General features: G+C 48.4%; 1 pseudogene; it reads left to right on the forward strand.

Moving 5' to 3' along the window:
• Positions 1-18,375: 18,375 nt before the first annotated feature.
• On the forward strand, positions 18,376-20,126 carry LOC132483156 (Golgi-associated RAB2 interactor protein 4-like; annotated as a pseudogene).
• The last annotated feature ends 278 nt before the right edge of the window (positions 20,127-20,404 follow it).

The raw sequence follows: 20,404 nt of genomic DNA on the forward strand, positions 1-20,404 counted from the left end.
ATCAAGAAAACAAACTGAAACCAAGTTGATCTCCTCCCCTTCCAAGCCAGTTCTATGGCCGCAGCTATCAGTGGTACCTTCTCTTGGTCCCCCCGGGCACTATCTTCCATGCTTCCTCCTTCCCCATCCCACATCCCTTCAGGAGCCAAGTTCAGCGCAATTAACCTCAAAATCTTCTCCTTTATCAGGCCTGTTCTGTGACCCCATGAGAAAGGGGGTGAGCCTCGGGAGCCTGGAGGAAAGCTCTGACTCATCCACCCCCTGCCACTCAGAGCCTGATGAGCAGAGGGGGTGAAGGGTGGGAGGTCACCCACCTTCAGTCCTTCCCCCTTCAAGTCTGTCTTCCTCACCTGGGCCTGTGCTCCCAGGGCCCAGCACATTCTGGGTCCCTGACTAGTGTTTGCAGAATGAATAAATATAAATGAAGGAACATGAAACAAAAGGTGCTGGGCTTCCCTGGTGGCACAGTGGTTGAGAGTCCGCCTGCCGATGCAGGGGACACGGGTTCGTGCCCCGGTCTGGGAAGATCCCACATGCCGCGGAGCGGCTAGGCCCGTGAGCCATGGCTGCTGAGCTGGCACGTCCGGAGCCTGTGCTCCGCAACAGGAGAGGCCACAACAGTGAGAGGCCCGCGTACTGCAAAAAAAAAAAAAAAAAAAAAAAAAAATGGCGCTGAGAGCAGAGGCTGCTGGATGGAAGAGCCACCAGTCGCCCCGGCTGACAAGGCAGTGAGTCACACGGCTCTCAGTGAGTCACACGGCTCCTCCACACCTCCAAGGCAAAGCTCTGAAAACCATTAGCAGGCCATTAGCTCTGATTCAAGCCCAGCTGGCATGGAGCAGGCTTTAGTCACCCAGCTGCAGAGCTCACACACTGGATGCCCATCCCTTGGACCAGCAGCCTGACCTCCTGAACCCAACGCCTGCAGCCGGGTCCAGTCTCAGACCTCCTGCCATTGCAATGTTTGGGCAAGACTGTGGGGTGGAAGCTCCTAGCAGGTGGGGTCTTTGTCTCACGGCCTGTGTACCTCCAGGAACAGGCTCACCAAAGGAAGGAAGATGGGGTTAATCACTGCTCATTAGGTGCCAGCAGCTCGAACACACCGATGTCATTCAGCCCGCCCAGCAGCTTTAGGGGGAGGGTCCTCCTCAGCCCTCTACAAAGGAGGAAACAAAAGCAGGCGAAGAAGTTGTGACTTCCTTAGACCACACAGCTATTTTGGTAGCAGAAACCCAGGGTTGGTTCAGATTACGTCCTTTTGCTCTCAAGCCCGTGTTCCTTCAAGCAACCATAAAAACTCACATGGATCTGGGGCCTGGAGGAGGGAACCCTGGCACCCTGAAGTCCGTGCAGTTAGTGCCCCTTCGCTCCCCGACCCAGGCTGAGTGGGGGAGGGCAGCACCTACATCTGAGCCTCCCGAGGTGGCTCGCGACTGAGGTGTTGCCATGGCTGGGTCTCTGCAGCCTCTCAGATGCCCAAGATAGGGAAGGGAGGACTCCTTCTGAGACCTGCAGGGCCTGGTATGTGCTGGTTGCCAAGGGACGGCCTCCTGGTTCTACCCCAAACCCTGAGGACCTCCTGATTTTGCTGGGAGCCTTGGAGCCAAGAGCAAACAGCTAAAGGTTAGGACACACGCCACGCTCTTAGAAGGACTAAGTGTCCTGTGGGTGAGAAGAGAGGCAGAGCCAATGAGCCTGGCAAGGGCGAGATGATTCGGCCCTTGACCCCAAAGCAGGCTCAGCTGGTTAAGAGAGTGTGCTCGCAATGGGAATTCAGACAGGACAGAAGCCGTCAGAGGGCAGGGCCTGAGGCACGTTCGCAGGGGCCCATCCAGCCTCAGTCAAGCATGCTCAGGTGTCTGAGAGGCAGCTTGAAAGGGCCCCCATCATAGTCAGCCGACTCCAGCCGCCTGTGCTCTGCCTTCCAGAGCTCTGGGCCCTCAGCAATCACTGGACCTCTCCGAGAGCCCCTTCCTCCTGATCATCACACACTTCAGAAGGCTAGGAAGAGTATCACATGAGACGGTGCATGTGAGCAAAGCACTGTCCAACGGAGCATATGGAAGAAATGGAGAGAAGACATTCAATTTACATTTGTTAAATGAAACTGTTCTTACTACTAGCTAGATGTAGGGCTTGCAGCTTTTGCTTGATCGGGTTTGGGTACATATTACCCCATATCGTGTCATTCTCCCTTTTGATTTGTACTTGGATGGTTGGGGAGTCCCCGTGAACATTAATTGCAGGTCTAGTATATGCGAGATTAGTCCTTCTCAAAGTTTGGTCCTGTGACAGGTTGTAGCAGCATCTCGTGAAATGCAAATTAGAAATGCACATTCTTGAGCCTCACCCCAGACATACTGATTCAGAAACTCCGAGTGGGGCCCAGTGACTAGTATTTTAATAAGTTCTCTGGTGATGCTAATACATAATAAATCCAGTGTACTAAGTGTTTTACATGAATACCTCATTTAATTGCACAAAGCCTAAGGAATTGGGAGCTAAGATGTCTGACTTACAGATGAGAAACAGAGGTTTGGAGAAGTTAGTGACTTGCCCCAGGTCTTCACCCGGCTAGTGAACTCTGAGTCTGTGGGATCCCCTGCATTATTGCCTCCCCCTCACTACTGCAGTGCCTCTCAGAAGTGGGATGTGTTTGTTCCCAGAGGGCTTCCCTCAGGCAGACGTGGGAGGCAGAAGTACATGGTGAAGATGGAGCATTCCCCTGGGCTGGTGAACAGATTAGCCAGCTGTTCCTATGTGGTTTGCAAGACCAACTGGACTGTTATCTTTTATGAAAATAGGCAAATATTTAGCCCTGGGGCTATCCCACTATTAAGCTGGCACTAAGAAGGCATTCCTAGTGGTTTGCAATGCACCCAGAACACCTGCCATCTGCCAAGCATGAGTCTCAGCGGCACTGAGACCTGTTGGGGTGACTGAGGATTATGGCACCATAAATGACACGTTGAGCTCCTACCGCTTGCAGGAATTGTTCTAGAGGCTTTGCAATTTATCTTCCACCAGGTATTATTATGCCCCTTTAACAGATGAGAAAACTGAGGCCCCAAGAAGCTCAGGGACAAAAGCTCATAAGCAAGAGGGGCAGGGCTCTGGCCTGCCCAGCTCTAATGATCATTCCTTCCAATATGCTACGCTCTGAGAAGCCAGTTCTCAGAGCCAGGCAAATCTGGTCCCGGCCTCGGCAGGCAGGCCCACTTTCCCTCTCAGCTCCCTGACCCAGAAGACAGCCACCTGAAACCCCCCACCAGCACAGGTGGGTAGAGCACGTGATACCTGAGCCAGAGGAGCCCCAGAGGCACCTGTCAGCGGCCACACGATGGCGCTGTGGTTCAGGAGACTCTGGGTCCTGCCTGACACCGTCTCCGAGGACCGAGGGTCAGGACCCGGGACCCTTGCGGGACGGGACCCACCAGGATAAGAGAGCTGCCTCGCGAAGGACTCGACCCCGAGGGGGTTAGAAAGAGGCTGTTGAGGACGCTCTCCCCCGCCCACCCCACCGGAATCCCTCTCCCCTCCGTCCTCCTTCCCGGCTGTGACACGGAGGCCGCATCAGGGAGCGCAGGATCCAGAGGCAAGCCTGGGACTCCGCAGCGACACGCAGGCAGCCCCCAGGAGAGCTGTTTCTCCCTCCCGGCCCTCCCTTCCTCTTTCCCCCTCAGCTCCTCCCCTGCCCAGCCAGCCAGGCCCAGCCCACTGCTCTCGCACTTTATAATTTTTTTGTAATTGAAATATAGTTGATTTAAAATATCTCATTTGTTTCAGGTGTACAGCAAAGTGATTCATATATATATATATATATATATATATATATATATATATATATATATATATTGAATTATTACAAGATATTGAATATATAATTTAAAAGCATGCTCACAAGTTGAGGATTTTAAATATTGCAAAACTAAACATCAAAAAAGATCTCTTGACTCTTAAGGCATGCTCCTACTTTAAAACTCAGCCACTGAATTTCCCTCTCTATATCAAAAATAAGTAACAAAAATAGGAGTCAGAGTCTTGTGCCTTCTGTCACCTCTGATTCCCAGAGTCCTTTCCCATCTCTTAAGAAAAACACGCGTGAGGGAGTGGAATTTGGAGTTCAAATCCTGGATCTACCGTTAAAAATCATGTGACACCAAGCGAATTCTTTAATCTCCTTGAGCCTCACTTTTCTCATCAATGAAATGAGAATAATAGTAGTACCCACCTTACGGGTTGTTGGAAACTTAAATATATATAAAACATTTAGAATAGCGCTCTGACACATAGGAAGCGCTCAATAAATGTTACCATTATTATTTCTTTTCCTCTGATACACTGTGCACATCAGTCATTTGGCATTGAATGCAGACAGCCTTGTGCTTTTGGTTGACTCTTCATATAGGATGTCCCAAGGCCAGAGGGCTGTCTTATATATCTCTGTGCTCCAAAGCGCCCAGCACAGGCCCTCTCCTGGTGCATGATAATTAGAGTGGGTCACAGTGGTCACCGCAAACCACAGCCTCCAGCTACAATTCTGCATCCATGTTGTCTTCTCCAGGTGGTGGGTTCGTACATGGATCTGCTGATGCAATTGCTGAGTGCTCCCCTTCTCTGCTGTGGGATGCGTGGTGCCCAGTTTTGAGTGATGAGAGCCTTTTACTCTCCTCTAGGCAGGAAGCCCCTCCTGCTTCCTGGGGCTGGGGGGATGTCTAGAGCGGGTGAGCGGTAGTGCCAAACTTGTTTTGTTTCCACTTAGGATTGGAGATACTGTGTGCTCCATATAAAGGCCTGCTTGGGCAGAGAGGAAGAAGCTGCCTCTAGACCCTTAGCCAGATTAAGACAGTGTGGAACACTTGCCTCTGCTGGGCATGACCACACGGGTTAACAAGTCAGGTTGTAGATGTCTGTGTCTAGAGTTCTTTGTGGCTTCCGTTTATATTTTTCCTGACTTCTCCATCTCTAGGAGTCACAGTCAGGTCTTTCTTTAACATCTATCTCTGTCTTGCACTAACCAGTGCTTGGCAAAAGCCCTTGCTAGCAGTGCACAATCACTCCATGTGTATTGACTGACTTTTTGACAAATTGGCTCTGGGGGGCTCAACCAAACTGGATCTCGAGCAGAGTTTTTTTTTTTTTTTTTTTTTTTTTTTTTTTTTTTTTTTGCGGTACGCAGGCCTCTCACCGTTGTGGCCTCTCCCGCTGCAGAGCACAGGCTCCGGACGCGCAGGCTCAGCGGCCATGGCTCACGGGCCCAGCCGCTGCACGGCATGTGGGATCTTCCCGGACTGGGGCACTAACCCATGTCCCCTGCATCGGCAGGCAGACTCTCAACCACTGCGCCACTAGGGAAGCCCTCGAGCAGATCTTTTTAAATGCTGCGATCCAACTCATTAGATTCCATTAGTGGACCCTGCTGAAGCTATTCACAGATCACTCAGCTGTCAATAAAATCTAACGGCATATGCAAATGAGGTGTTGGAGGTGTGAGCGTGACCTGGGGTGGAAATGGCTTCTAGTACATTTAGGAAGTCTTCCTAGTTATCGGGGTAGGGGATAAAGCTGCAAGTAAAATGGACGCAGTTTGACAAAGTGAGAGGAGAGTGTGGTTTTAGGCCATAACCCACCCTTTCCTGGTTCAGGTCCTCACTTGAGTCATTCCAGAGTTCCCCTGCCAGCCCCTGGGAACGTCCCAGTGTATGACATCTCTCAGGAAGCTAGCTGAGCTTCCTGGAAAACATCATCCACAGAGAGCCAATCCACCACCTCCACCCCCCCAAATCTTTCTTAGAAATCCTACCTGTCTGCAGCTAGAAATGAATGGAATAGAGGTGGAGGATTAAGCAATAACCAAAGAGTGGGTTTGGGGTGCCGTGCTTACTATCTGGTTTCTTGTCAGGGCCTGTCGATGGCATCTACTCTCTGGGGCAGGACACATTCAAATGAGAAATGTGACTTGAGCCCAGGGGAAGGATGTCTGAGGGACTCTTGGACACTCTGATCTCTCACTCAGCTGGCGGAGTGGGGCTGGCACAGCCAGGAGCTCTCTGAAGTCCTTGCCTTCCTGTTTCCCTCTTGGGACTTTGAGAGGGAACTCTAAACTGTGTGTCTCTGATTCATTTACTGTGAACTCATCAAGTTGGTGCTTGGTAAGAGTCCTTGGATGTCTCAGAAACGGCTTTTGGTTTGGTTTCATTTGTTTTTTGTGGTGCTTTTCCTTTGGAATAGGAAGTCTGTTTTTGCCAAGAGTACAGTGAAACACTAGATTTGAGGTTGGATCAGAGCACAAGAAGAAATTAAGATCTTATCCTTTTTTTTTTTTTTTTTTTTTTTTTTTTTTGCTGTACGCAGGCCTCTCACTGCTGTGGCCTCTCCCGTTGCGGAGCACAGGCTCCGGACACACAGGCTCCGCGGCCATGGCTCGCGGGCCCAGCCGTGCCGCGGCATGTGGGATCTTCCGGGATCGGGGCACGAACCCGTGTCCTCTGCATCGGCAGGCGGACTCTCAACCACTGCGCCACCAGGGAAGCCCCAGATCTTATCCTTTGTGCTTCCCAATTTTTAACTGTGCAAAACAAGTAATAGATAACGTTTAATTTTGCAAATTGGGTCCTATTATTATCTTCATTTTACGAATGAGAAAACTAAACCCAGAGAAGTTAAGTAAATTGCCCAGTCCACATAGCTAGCAAGCAGTAGCCTTATATACCTGCTGAGTGCCAAGGGCCCACAGAATTTTGGGAGGCTTAAAAAAATGCTTCAGGGCTTCCCTGGTGGCGCAGTGGTTGAGAGTCCGCCTGCCGATGCAGGGGACATGGGTTCGTGCCCCGGTCCGGGAGGATCCCACATGCCGCGGAGCGGCTGGGCCCGTGAGCCATGGCTGCGGAGCCTGCGTGTCCGGAGCCTGTGCTCCGCAACGGGAGAGGCCACAACAGTGAGAGGCCCGCGTACAGCAAAAAAAAAAAAAAAAAAAAAAAAAAAAAAGCTTCAGTTTTTTTTTTAATCAGAAGAAAAAAATTAATTTTACGTCTGAAGATGTTTTAATATATGATATTAATATATTTGACTTATACCAACACGGCCGTAAAAGTGTGAATTATTTTAGAAGCTGGCACTGTGTTAGGTACGAGGCAGAATTAGAGCATAACGGTGGCAGTTATTTGGTGCCACTGCCCTAGTGTAGGCTGACCATTAAGTGCAAAGTGACTCAGACACCACATTATCCCCTCCCTGGGGGAGCCAGGCCCGCATCCTAACTCAGAGCAGCCTGTGCTTGACATAGTGCTACAAGGTTTGGACTAGGCAGGTTACAAGAGGCTTCATGGAGTTGGGAGTTGAGAAGAAAGAGGGTTAAACATGAAAGGAGGGAGACCGGAAAGTGGAGGCATTTTGAGGAATGGGGAATTCACTGGTATGGGGGAGACAGAGGCAGCTGATATAGATGTTGTGTCAGTTATTGGTTAAAACTCTGTTCCAACGTGACTTTTGAATTTTTTTCTTGTACATTTCACATCAAGGACCCACGTTTAACTGTGATATTCCATCAGTAATATTTAAGACCAAATTGTTACTTAAACTCACAATGATTATCTTTTATAATAGAAGAGTAAATAAGACTTGTTTTTGTTCACAGTTCTTTTCTGTTAGATACTAGTGAATTCTTCAGCATTTCATTCTTTAACATTCCACCAATAGTTAGCAAATTGTCCAAAAGGTCATAAGAAACCATCTCACTTCCTTATTTTTTGCATCAAAATGACATACTGAATATTGCAGCATGTTTTCCATGGAGCAGACTGGTGGTTTACAAACAGGGCTCCCCAGAGCTAAGGCTTAGTAAGGATGCCTCAGGAAAAAGGGAACGGCCAGGGCCTGGGTGCTCGGGGTCCTTCTCATGCTTTAACTGAGCAAGATATATATCATTTTATTTTTTATTGCACTTCACTTCATCGTGCTTCACAGATATTGTGTTTTTTACAAACTGAAGGTTTGTGGCAACCCAGCATCAAGTGACTCTATTGGTGCCATTTTTCCAATAGCATTTGCTCGCTTCATGTCTCTGTGTCACATTTTGGTAATTCTTGTAGTATTTCAAACTTTTTTGTTATTATTATGCTATGGTGATCTGTGATCAGTGATCTTTGATGTTACTATTATAATTATTTTGGCACTTTTTAGTGATAAAATATTTTAAATAAATTTTTATTTTCTCTCTCTCTCTCTCTCTCTCCCTCTCTCTCTCTCTCACTATATATATATATATATTTTGTTGTTGTTGTTGTTGTTGTTGTTGTTTTTTGCGGTACGCGGGCCTCTCATTGTTGTGGCCTCTCCTGTTGCGGAGCACAGGCTCCAGACGCACAAGCTCAGCGGCCATGGCTCACGGGCCCAGCCGCTCCGCGGCATGTGGGATCTTCCCAGACCGGGACATGAACCCGTGTCCCCTGCATCGGCAGGCAGACTCTCAACCACTGCGCCACCAGGGAAGCCCTATATATATATATATATATATATATATATATATATATATTTAACATCTTTATTGGAGTAAAATTGCTTTATAATGGTGTGTTAGTTTCTGGTTTATAACAAAGTGAATCAGTTATACATATGCATATGTTCCCATATCTCTTCCCCCCTCTATATTCTTTAAAATAAATTTGTTTATTTACTTATGGCTGCTTTGGGTCTTCGTTACTGCGTGCGGGTTTTCTCTAGTTGCGGCGGGCGGGCTTCCCATTGCGGTGGCTTCTCTTGTTGTGGAGCATGGAGTCTAAGCGCGTCGGCTTCAGTAGTTGTGGCACGTGGGCTCAGTAGTTGTGGCTTGCAGGCTCTAGAGCGCAGGATCAGGAGTTTGGGCACACGGGCTTAGTTGTTCCACGGCATGTGGGATCTTCCCGGACCTGGGCTCGAACCCGTGTTCCCTGAATTGGCAGGCGGATTCTTAACCACTGCGCCACCAGGGAAGCCCCTTATATATTTTTAGTACATTTTTTTTAGACATAATGCTTTGGCTTAATAGACTGCAGTACAGTGTAAACGTAACTTTTATATACACTTTTATATACCCCAGAATTGTGAGACTCGATTTATTGCAATATTCACCTTATTGTAGTGATCTGGAACTGAGCCCGCAATACCCGAGGTATATATAATATATATAGAGCTTCTATGAAATATTTCAGTTTTGAAAAAGGATTTCTCGGGGGCTTCCGTGGTGGTCCAGTGGTTAAGAATACCCCTGCCAATGCAGGGGACACGGGTTCGAGCCCTGGTCCAGGAAGATCCCACATGCCATGGAGTAACTAAGCCCGTGCGCCACAACTTCTGAAGCCCGAGCGCCTAGAGCCCATGCTCCGCAACAAGAGAAGCCACCACAATGAGAAGGCTGTGCACCACAACAAAGAGTAGCCCCTGCTTGCCGCAACTAGAGAAAGCCCGCGAGCAGCAGCGAAAACTCAACGTAGCCAAAAAAAAAAAAAAATTAAAAAAAAGGATTTCTCTGGACTTCCCTGGCAGTCCAGTGGTTAAGAATTTGCCTTCCAATGCCTTCCAATGGGGTGTGGGTTTGATCCCTGGTCGGGGAGCTAAGATCCCACATGCCTCATGGCCAAAAAACCAAAACATAAAGCAGAAGTAATATTGTAACAAATTCAATAAAGACTTTAAAAATGGTCTGCATCAAAAAAGAAGGCGGGGGGGGGGGATTCCTCTGAAAAAAAAATGTTTGAAAGTCACTGCTGTAAAAACTTCAAGAAAGGTAAACGAGAACTCCAGGAACCAGTTTATTTATTTATACTCTGCCTATTCCAAGAGCAACCTAAAGTGACTTACAAGACTAGATATGACACAACAAGGGTTTTTTGCTCGTTTGTTTGTTTTGTTTAAGTAAAGAAGGAACAGGAAAGAGGGAAAAATAGTGGTCGGAAAAGTCAGATGTTGCCATGGTAAGGTTTAGGCACCAGTGCCTGGGCTGAGGGGCTGCTGGCGGGTTGGGAAGCAGAGGCTGCAGCTGGTGGGCATGGTGCCCCGGAAGGGTCACGTAGACACAGCCATTCTCCACCTGCAAGAGGAGATGACACCTTGGGCAGGGCCCCGAGCGCCTCATGGATGTTCCTAGAAAATTCGTTAGAGTCCTTTAAAGGAACTTTACAAACTTGGACAAGCACATCCTCCTCCCTCCTGGCAACCAGCCTTATCCTCCCCCTCCCTGACAACCCACAGACCAGGGCGAAGGCGGGGCTCTGCCTGCCCACCTGGGTGTCTTCAGTCCTCTGCTACAACCCCCCCTCACACTACCATACACGTGCCAGCCACCTCCCAAAAAATTACCGGAGAGGGACAAAACCCAGAACGTCATACCCAAAGATCTCTGCTAAATAAGTACAGCAGGGACTTCCCCGGTGATCCAGTGGGTAAGACTCTGCGCTCCCAATGCAGGGGGCCGGGGTTCGATCCCTGGTAGGGGAACGTGATCCCATATGCGTGCCGCAACTAAAAGTCCACATGCCGCAACTAAAGATCCTGCGTGCCGCAACAAAGATCCCAACGCGGTGCAGCCAAAATAAATAAATAAATATTTTTAAAAAAAGATGAAAAGAATAGCAAACATTTCGGTGTGTTGACTCCATGCCAGACACTGTTCTGACCCCTTTGTATGTGTTAACTCCTCTGATTCTCACAACAACACTATGATTATCTCCATCTGACAGACCAAGAAACAGAGATGCAATGAGGTTAAGGTCACTTTCCCAAGGGGATATGAATGGTGACAGTGGTGCGATTTGAACCCGGTTTGGCCCTGTGCTCGTAACTACTCACCATGCAACCTCTCAGTCTGCCAACCCGTTCCAGCCAGCTGGCTGCGGGTAGAAAGTGAGTGATGCTCTCTGACCCTGAGGTGGCAGTTCCGAGGTTTACCCTCAAGTGGACCTCTCAGCCTCATTCTGTTCTATCCTTTTGGTGGCCACAGATGGCACTTTGCCCTCTGTCCAGCCGTTCATTGGTGCTGTAGATTCCAAGGAAAACCCAAGGTTTGAGGGAGTGAGGGAGCTCAGGGCAGGCCTTCCTCACAGTGGAAGGCTAAATATGAAAGACAGCATCATGGTTGGTCCACGGTTCCATCCTATTGACAATAATAATTGTGACAGATGCCACTGACAGCAGATGCTGCTCCAAACATTTTATATGCATTCTGTCATTTAATCCTCAGAGCAACTGAGCTGGTAGGTGTTACTGTTTCACTGTGGGATGCGGGGATGGGGGTGGGAATTAAAGCCTAGAGAGGTTAAGTAACTCCCTAGAGGACACAGCTAATTCCCCTCTGCTTCCCCCCACCCCCTAGGGCTGCAGCACCTCTGCCCTCTCCATGGTCACCACCCCGTGCCCCTGTGCTTCCTAAACCCATTTGCACAGAAGTTCCTTCATGATTTCTCAGGATCTTTCTTTGCTTCTCTTCCTGCCTCAGACTGTCAGTTCCTCAAAAACCAGGGCTGTATTTACCAGTTCTCTTTATGGCCTCTCCTCTCCATCGCCAAGGGCCCCACGTGAAGCTTTTCATAAGGTGGACCCTAGTGAGATGCTCCAGCTTTCATGGCTATCACTGCATTAGCAGCTGGTACCACTGGTAGAAATGCACAAATTAAGAAACAGCCAAAAATCTGGTCATCACTCCAAAGAACTCTTCACTTGCATAGATATGCATAAAGCATGTGTCTGTCTAAACCTTTCAGAAAAATGCCTACCCATGAGTGTCTAAGACCCAGCCATGTAAATCAGGATGCAAATGAGTCAGCAGCCACGGGGCTGGTTGCCAGTCCACAGAGCCAACTGCATCCACTCATACCCAGAGATACCAGAATACTAGCAGGGAAACCCCACTCCTCCAAGCTCATCCCTGCCCTGATGACTCAGTTATAACCATGCAGCAGTTTACTTGGCAGCCTCTCAAAGCAGCCTCTTAGCTTCCCTGCCAAACCTCCTGCATCCCCACCCCGACCCGGCACAGGCGGGGAGAGGTGGTCACAGAAGAGCTGTTTCTGGCCGCCCTTGCAGGACAGCAAGAGTGACTGCCCAGCCTTGCTCAGGAAAACACATTCATGTAACCCTGAGTATTCCCTGGGCAAGCAGGGGCAATAGAAGGAAACAGGTGTGAGCCTGGCTTAGGTTTGGGGAAAGCGTCATTAACTTGAACAGTGCACAGACTTTGTGACAACGTAGCGATGGGACCAGAGTTTACTTTTGTACAGTGAAGAAACTAATTTCTTAGCAAACTAATCCAATTCTTTGTTCATTTATTCAATGCATAGATAAGAACACACTCAAGGAGGGTTAGAAAACGCCCTAAAAATGGCCAAGAAAAAAAAATGGGTAAGAGAATCCGTCATAGCACCCTGGCCTATGGGTGAGAATCAGGCATTTTCAAGCTGTTTCGAAGCTCTCACATGTAGCAGGAAAACAGACATGTGAATCTTAGTGCTTCCCTCTTTGGTGCAGCAGATTCACAGGACCCTCTTTTTAAGCCCGCTGTCACTCCACTCCGTGATAATACATATACTTGAAAAAAATTAAAGTCCTTGTGCTTTGCAATATTTAAATAATTTATTTTTAATTTATTTTTTAGAATGTATCTTTTAAAAATATTTATTTACTTATTTATATATTTTTGGCTGCATCGGGTCTTAGTTGCAGCACACGGGATCTTCTGTTACGGCGTGTGGACTTCTCTCTAGTTGTGGCGTGTGGGCTCCAGAGCACGTGGGCTCTGTAGTTGCAACACAGGGTCTCACTAGTTGTGGCGTGCGGGCTTAGTTGCCCCGCGGCACGTGGGATCTTTAGTTCCCCAATCAGGGATCGAACCTGCATCCCCTGCATTGGAAGGCAGATTCTCAACCACTGGACCATCAGGGAAGTCCCAATAATTTATTTTTAATTCTGATTGCTCTCTGTACCTATGAGATGACCCCAAAGAATGACTTTTTAAACGTCGCTTTGGCTTTGGAATGTACTAAGTCTTTGCCACTCAAAGTTTGGTCCACAGACTAGCAGCATTGGCATCATGTGGGAGCTTGTTAGAAATGCAGACTTTCATCATCCAGATATCCTGGGTCAGGGTCTGCGGTTCAGCAAGATCCTCTGATGCTTCCAATACAAATTAAAGTTTGAGAAGCACCTTGTTGGATATTATCTTCATGGGCAGTGACTTTCCTTGCAGAATTTTGCTTTGCTCCCAAGGATGCTAACAGGGGCTGGTCTTCTCTGAGCATATGCCTTGTCCTGGGGACAGCCAGCCCTGGGCATAGTTGAGGGTGGGAAGAGCAGAGAGAGAACAACCCAAGGACTGCAAGGACAGATCACGTAGGGCGTGTGTGCATGTCATGACCTTGGCAACTGGCCTCTAGATCAAGAAGGGCAATGAGGGGGAAGAAGCCCAGAAAGCAGGCTCTCCCGGGAGGGCAGCAGTGGGGTGAGAGGAATCACCTGTCTTGATGCAGGTGGTAGGAAGGAAGAGAGAAGCCCTTCAGGCTCAGCACAGTGACCCACAGGGTCTCTATTTCAGCCCAGCCCACAGGGTACGCGGGCTAGGGGCCGAAGAATGGTCAAAGGCAAGGAGCCAGGCTGAGAACTGGACCCAGACCTAATCCAGATGTCCTGGCCTGTCCGCCCCTGACTTGTGCTGAGAATATGAGAGCAACAGGTTGTGATTCATGGGCAAAGAGGTAAAAGCTGGCCTTGCCTCCGGCTGACAGACCAGAGGAAGCCAGTGGGAGGGGGCGGGGGGTGTAGATGGCACTGACTTAGCGCCAAGTGCTGCATGGGAAAACTTGTGTAATTTTCTCTGGAAATATCCTGAGCCCACAGGATGAGCACAGGCAGGAGCCACACCACTTTATACCCTTAAGAGATCGTTCTAGTATTTCTTTCCTCCTCCGTGTGTCCTAGACAGAAGTCAGACCCCAGACTGCAGGGACATATACTGAGCCCTTTGAGTTACCTGTTGAATAAAGTCTTTCTTGACCTTAAGGGATGGAGGAAGCCCTCCCAAATCCCTTCACAATCACTTCCCTCTCCACCCTTTTATATCCTTAGTGTAGCTGAGCGGTTTCAATGATCACGTGACAAGCTCTCAGCTACTTCTGTGGTAAATTTTGCATACAGGCTAGCACTTCATTTGGAATGTAGCATCTACTGTAAGTTGAGAGCTGAGTCAAAACTTTAACATTATATCTTGTGATATGTGAAACAGAAAAAAAAAGAAAACTGGGAAAACCCTAAGTGTTTATCAATATTGGTTCAGTGCACTGTAGAATACATGCAGTGGTTAAAAAGAACAAGGCCTGTTTCAATGTGTGAACATGAGATGGTATCCAAGCTGTATTACAGGGAAAAGCAAGCATCTTGTATTGTCTTAGTTACGTCTAAAAGGAGAGGGAAAGATGTTCACATCTTGTCTTTATGTGCATAGAATATTCCTGGATATACATACTAGAAATTGGATTGTCCACTAATTCTAAGTAAGGGGCTTTAAAGGTCAGAGTTCAGGGGAAGAGTTAGCTCTTACTGTGTAGGGTGTCTCTGAATTTTTTTTTTTTTTACTGTAAGTATATATTACATTTTCAATTCCCGAAGGATTATAGAGTCATTTAAAATGGTGATTATGAAACTTAATGAAGCAATATGGAAAATTGTATGCTGTAATGTTAAATGAAAAAAGCAAGATTCAAAGTCCTGATGTGCGTTCTGATTTCAGTCATGCAAAGGTAAGCAAACGAATGAAGACATGACAGACATGAACAAACTTTAAGAGGAGTTTTGTTATGGTTGCTGAGCTTTTCTGTACTTATAAAAATTAACTTTATTGAAGTATATACACAAAAACGCACCCATTTTAAGTATCCATTTGGATGAATTTGGACAAATTTATACACCCATGTAATCAAGTTACAGAACATTCCAGCATTCCCCAAAGTTTCTTTGCCCCATCCCATTCAATCTTGACCTGCAATCAGTAATGTCTCTAGAAATTAGATTTGGCTTTTCCAGAGTTTCGTATAAATGGAATCGTACAGTGTGTACCCTTTTTGTGTCTGGGACTTTTTGTCTCAGCATACTGTTTGTATCCATCCTCCTCTTCTTCCTCAGTAAGTCCTGGGCAATGTACCTAGCTAAAAGACTACACCTCCCAGCGTTCCTTGCAACTAGATGTGGTCATATGATAAAATGATGACCAAAGAAACATAACTAGAAGGGTCATGTGGGACTTCTGGAAGGCTCTGTAAAAGTGAGAGGCAGACAACCTTTTTCTTTTCTTCCCCTTTCTCTTGCTGATGGCCTGGAATATGGACTTGATGAATGGGGCTCCAACAGCCATCTTGGAATATGAAGTGACCCTCAGGATAACCAGGAAAAGAAAATGAGCCTAGGTCTCTGATGACACAGTGGAGCTGTCATACCAGTTTGACTCCCTTCCTTTCAGACTGCTTTTAAATGAGAAAACATATATATATCTTGTTTAAGTGCAAATATTTGGGGTTTTTCAATTATTTGTAGTTGAAACTAATGCTACTTACTCCATAAGCCTTCTAGCACTATCTGATGTTTTTAAATTTTGTATATGTTTGATTAAAAAATAAGCTTTTATACCAAAATCTGGCAAAAACAGTTCAAGAAAAACATCACAGACCGATATCGCTCATAAACATAGATACAAAAATTCTTGAAAAAATTTTGGCCAATTGAATCCAGCAATATGGAAAAATAATGCACCATGACCAAATGTGGTTTCCCAGGAATGACCGGTCAACTCAGCATTCAAAAAACAATCAGTGTACTTGACCACATTAACAGAATAAAGGATTAAAAATCAAGCAATCAGGGGATTCCCTGGTGGCGCAGTGGTTGGGAGTCCACCTGTCCATGAAGAGGAAATGGATTCGTGCCCTATTCCGGGAAGATCCAAAATGCCGCGGAGTGGCGGGGCCCGTGAGCCATGGCCGCTGAGCCTGCGCATCCGGAGCCTGTGCTCCGCAATGGGAGATGCCACAACAGTGAGAGGGGCGCATACTGCAAAAAAAGAAAAAAAATTCAAGTAATCAGCTGAATAGATGTAGAAAAAGCATTTGAAAAAAAAATCAATCATCCTTCACGATAAAAATGCCCAGAAAACTAAGAATAGAAGTGAACTTCTTAAACTTGACAAAGGGCAATTCTGAAATAAAACTACAGCTAACCACATACTTTATGGTGAAAGACTTAATGATTTCCCTGGAGAGAGGGAACAATGAAAAGATAACTACTCTTAACCCATCTGTTAAATGAGCAGGAGTGTGTGTGTGTGTGTGTGTGTGTGTGTGTGTGTGTGTGTGTGATAAAATTCACCACTATAATTTTAGAGTGTACAATTCAGTGGCATTCAGTACATTCACAATAATGTGTAAGCATCACCACTATCTAGTTCCAGAACTTTTCATCACCACAAAAGGAAATCCTGTACTCCCCATTCTCTGCTCCCTCCAGCCCTAGGCAACCACTAATCTAATATCTGTCTCTATGGATTTGCCTCTTCTGGGTATTTCCTATAAATACAATCATACAATATGTGGCTTCCTTCACTGAGTATAATGTTTTCAAAGTTCATCCACGTTGTCACATACATCAGTTCTTCATGCCTTTTTATGGCTGAATAATATTCCACTGTATGGAGAGACCACATTTTGCTTATCCAGTCATCTGTTGAGGGACAGGTGTGTGTATTTTAACAGAAAGATAGCCTTTACCCTCAAGGAATGAATCTCTATGGTGGGATTTCAAGCATAACATCAAACAGGAGATAAGAGAGCTGGGAGCAAGGGCCTTTCTCAGGACTTTCAAGTCACAATTTAGAAATCACTTATTCTGTGACTAGCTCTGTGGGGGTGACAATGAGGCAGGATGTCTAATGGTACATGCTCCCCACAGGTGTCAAGGCTTCCAAACCACTTCTGCCTGGTAGGGAGGTTACTACAGGACAGCATCTGGCAGGCTCTTGGAATCAAAGCTTACATCTCAGGCTACTCACCCCCCATTTCACTCGGGGAGGACATGTCATAAGAATAACTAGGTTTCCACACACAGGCTGTTTGCACAAGCATAAAGGAAGGGAGGATCTGAGTGATCCCCTGGATAATTTAATCCCCACATCAGCCCAACTGCTGTCTAGGGTCCTCTCCATAACATATATACACACATTAAAATTACTTATGCAACTTCTCATAATGCACCAAATAGGTCTTCTTAAACGTAGTTAAAACAGTCCAGTTTGAAAACATTTGGCTGGACCAAGCTTTCTTTGTGAGGCTAAGTACTGTAGTGGTTCAGAACAAAGGCTATAGAATCAGGTAGACCTGCATTCAAAGAGTGCCTCTGCTACCATTACCTCTGGGAACTGAAACAGGAGATACAACCTCAATTGCTTCACCTATAAACTGGGAAGAGTAGTTAACAGTACCAAACTCAGTGGATTCTTACCACCATATGTGAAGAATGCAGCATGGTGCCTAGGAGAAGCAGATTTTAATGTTATTATTAAAAATCACCATCGTCCACGTTTACTGAGATTCTATGAAAGGACAGACTAAGGACCGCCACTGCCAACTCTGCCTTATTCGATACAATTAAACCATGAGCTTAAATGGTTCAAATTGATCCCATCATCTTACATTCCTATAGATTTCATCCAGTAGCTGAATTTGGGGGAGGAAAAGAAAAAGGACCCACACAAAACTTTCCCACTTGAAGACATTTTTATTTTGGTAACGCACCTGAGTCCCTGGCAGGATGGGCCTGTCCTCCGCGGGGGCAATGGGGTGTTTGGCAGAGGATGGGGGCCCTGCCCTGAGGGGGCAGCTGGGGGATGAGGCAAAGGGCTTTGGGACAGTGATAGGTCACAAAGGGCTTTGTGACACTGATAGGTCACAAAGGGCATCAGAGGATAAATAGGCTGTGCCAGGGGGTTAGGCTGACAAAGTGGTTACTTCTCTCACTAGGACGGAAGTTCACCACAGCCTCTTGGGGAGATAAAAACCCAGAAGCAGAAGTGAGGTGAGGCGGAGGGGGAGCCTACCGTACCTCTCGACACACTTGAAGAGATTCAGCCTGGGCTCCAGGCGCCCTATAGCATCCTCTCTGTGATCCTCTGTGCCCCTACCCACACCCCTGCCTCTAGGAGACCCTGAGGCAAACGTGGGGGTTTACGGGGCGGCCTTGGAAGACCTGCTGTAGGGCCGCCTGTGTGACGCAGGAGCACTGCAGCTCGCTCTTCTGCCAGTGAAGCCGAGGGACGGAGGAGACAGGGGCCCGCCTTAACCGCACTGCATGTCGTGATCAAAGACAGCCATGAGTGGGGACTCTCTGCTCCCGTATCACACAGCCCGGAGCAGCACCTGGGTGGACCTGTTCAACACCACCACGGGGAAGCTGCAGCAGCAACTGCACAAGGGCAAATACGACATATTCAAGCACGCAACAATATTCGAGAGCGACTTTATCCAGGTCACGAAGATGGGAGAAGCGATTGACGTGCACAACTGTGCGGCATGGTGACCATGGGCATCACAGCCACCAGCCCCGTCCTCCCACTCCCAGACGTCATGCTGCTGGCCGAGCACTGCCAGGCCACCAAGGGCAAGAGCCACAAGGCTGCAAAGACCTTAGAGCTCACCAGGCTCCTTCCCTTGGAGTTCGTGAGGATCTCCACTCACAATCGTGAGAAACAACAGCTGCGCGTGAAGCTTGCCACTGGCTGCTGCTTCTACCTGCAGCTGTGTCCCCCTCTGGACGCGCGGGAAGACCTCTTCGCCGAGTGGGAACAGCTGATTTACCTCCTGCGACCACCAGTGGACAGTGAAAGCAACACCTATGCCGTTCCCGTCTGGGACATGACCTGCATGCCTGTGTTCGAGGAGGAGCAGGACGGGAGGAGCCCGGCCGTGGAGGATTTCCAAGGAAAGGGGCATCAGGACCAGGTGAGCGTCAGCAGCCTCCACACGTGCCCTGGGGTGGCCGGGACCACGTCTGCAGCTTCTGCTGGGGGTGGGGGGATCCAACTGGACTCCCAGAAGCCCGATACCATGCCCGATGTGGCCGCTGCGAAAGCAAAACCTACTACAGGGCTCGACAAAGCGTCCGCATCACGGGCAACGACCAAGGTGGAGACAGCAGGGGTGGCAGGAGGCACCGCGGCGGGTGCTCTGAGCACGGCAGTGATCGAGTCTCCTGCCGCTCAAGAGCGGGGCACGGCCAGAGCAGCCACAGCCAGCGACGGGCCCGGAGGAAGCAAAACCAACACAGCCACTGGGGACACGGCCACAACATCCCTGAGGAGCGGGAAAACGGCCTTGGCAGGGGCTGAGAACAATTCAGAGTATGCTTCCAGCACGTCCACCAGCCTCTCCCCAGGGGCCGGCATGACTGTGGTCGGAGCAGAACCTACCAGCAAGACTGTCAAAGGAAGAGCCGACAAGGACCATGAGGGGACCCTCGTCTCAAGCTTGCCACAGGAAGGCAAAGTGAGCAAACAGGGTGGCAGCTCACAGAGAGTGTCCCAGGCCCGCAAGGGAAGAAGGGAGAGGAGGGAGCACTGGGGAGAGGACAGAGCTCTGACGAGCCCCTCGCTCTGCAGTTCCGTGGAAAGCCACCGCAAGGCAGCGGGGAGCAAGACCATCCCCAAAGCAGCTGGCCCGTGCTCAGGCGGCCGCAGAGCCACTAGACATGACCAAAAGGCCAAAGGCCACGGCAGCCCGGGGGGCAGCGAGCAGGGCACTGCTCACAAGGACATCAGCTGTGCTCCCATCACTCACGAGTCCAGGACCTCGCACAAATTGGGCAGGAGCTTATCTCCAGCGCGTTCAGGTCCCACCACCAAGAGACTCAGCAGGATCAGCTCTTTCTTCAGGAATATGAGAGCCAGACTTACAAAAAAGACGGTGGCCTCATCACGAGATAAACATGGGAGCATCCTGGCGAAGCCACTGGAACAGACCCGAATGGACGCCATCACAGAGACAGCAGAGAGTGGCCAGGGGCTGGAAATCACCGGTGTGACATCTGATACCTTGGAGCCAGTGACCGTTGAAGCCCATCAATAGGACCTAGAGCTGGGAGCTGCAAAGGGGACCAGGGCTCAGGGAAATAACTCTGGAGAGGCCATTTCGGATTCCTTACTGCAATTTAAATAAAAAAACATACAGTCTGAGAACGCATGCAGTGTTTTGTCTGAATTTCTAGGTCCCGAAGCCCAGCCGTAGCCTCACAGTGGATTCTGCCACAGTCTGAGACCCAGTGTCCAGGCAAGGGCAGCCCCACCTCACACACATGCTCAGCGCCAACAGCACTGCTCCATCTGGCTTCCACTCCTTTCTGGCTT

The sequence above is a fragment of the Mesoplodon densirostris genome, chromosome 2, assembly GCF_025265405.1.
Source record: "Mesoplodon densirostris isolate mMesDen1 chromosome 2, mMesDen1 primary haplotype, whole genome shotgun sequence".
Lineage (NCBI taxonomy): Eukaryota > Metazoa > Chordata > Mammalia > Artiodactyla > Ziphiidae > Mesoplodon > Mesoplodon densirostris.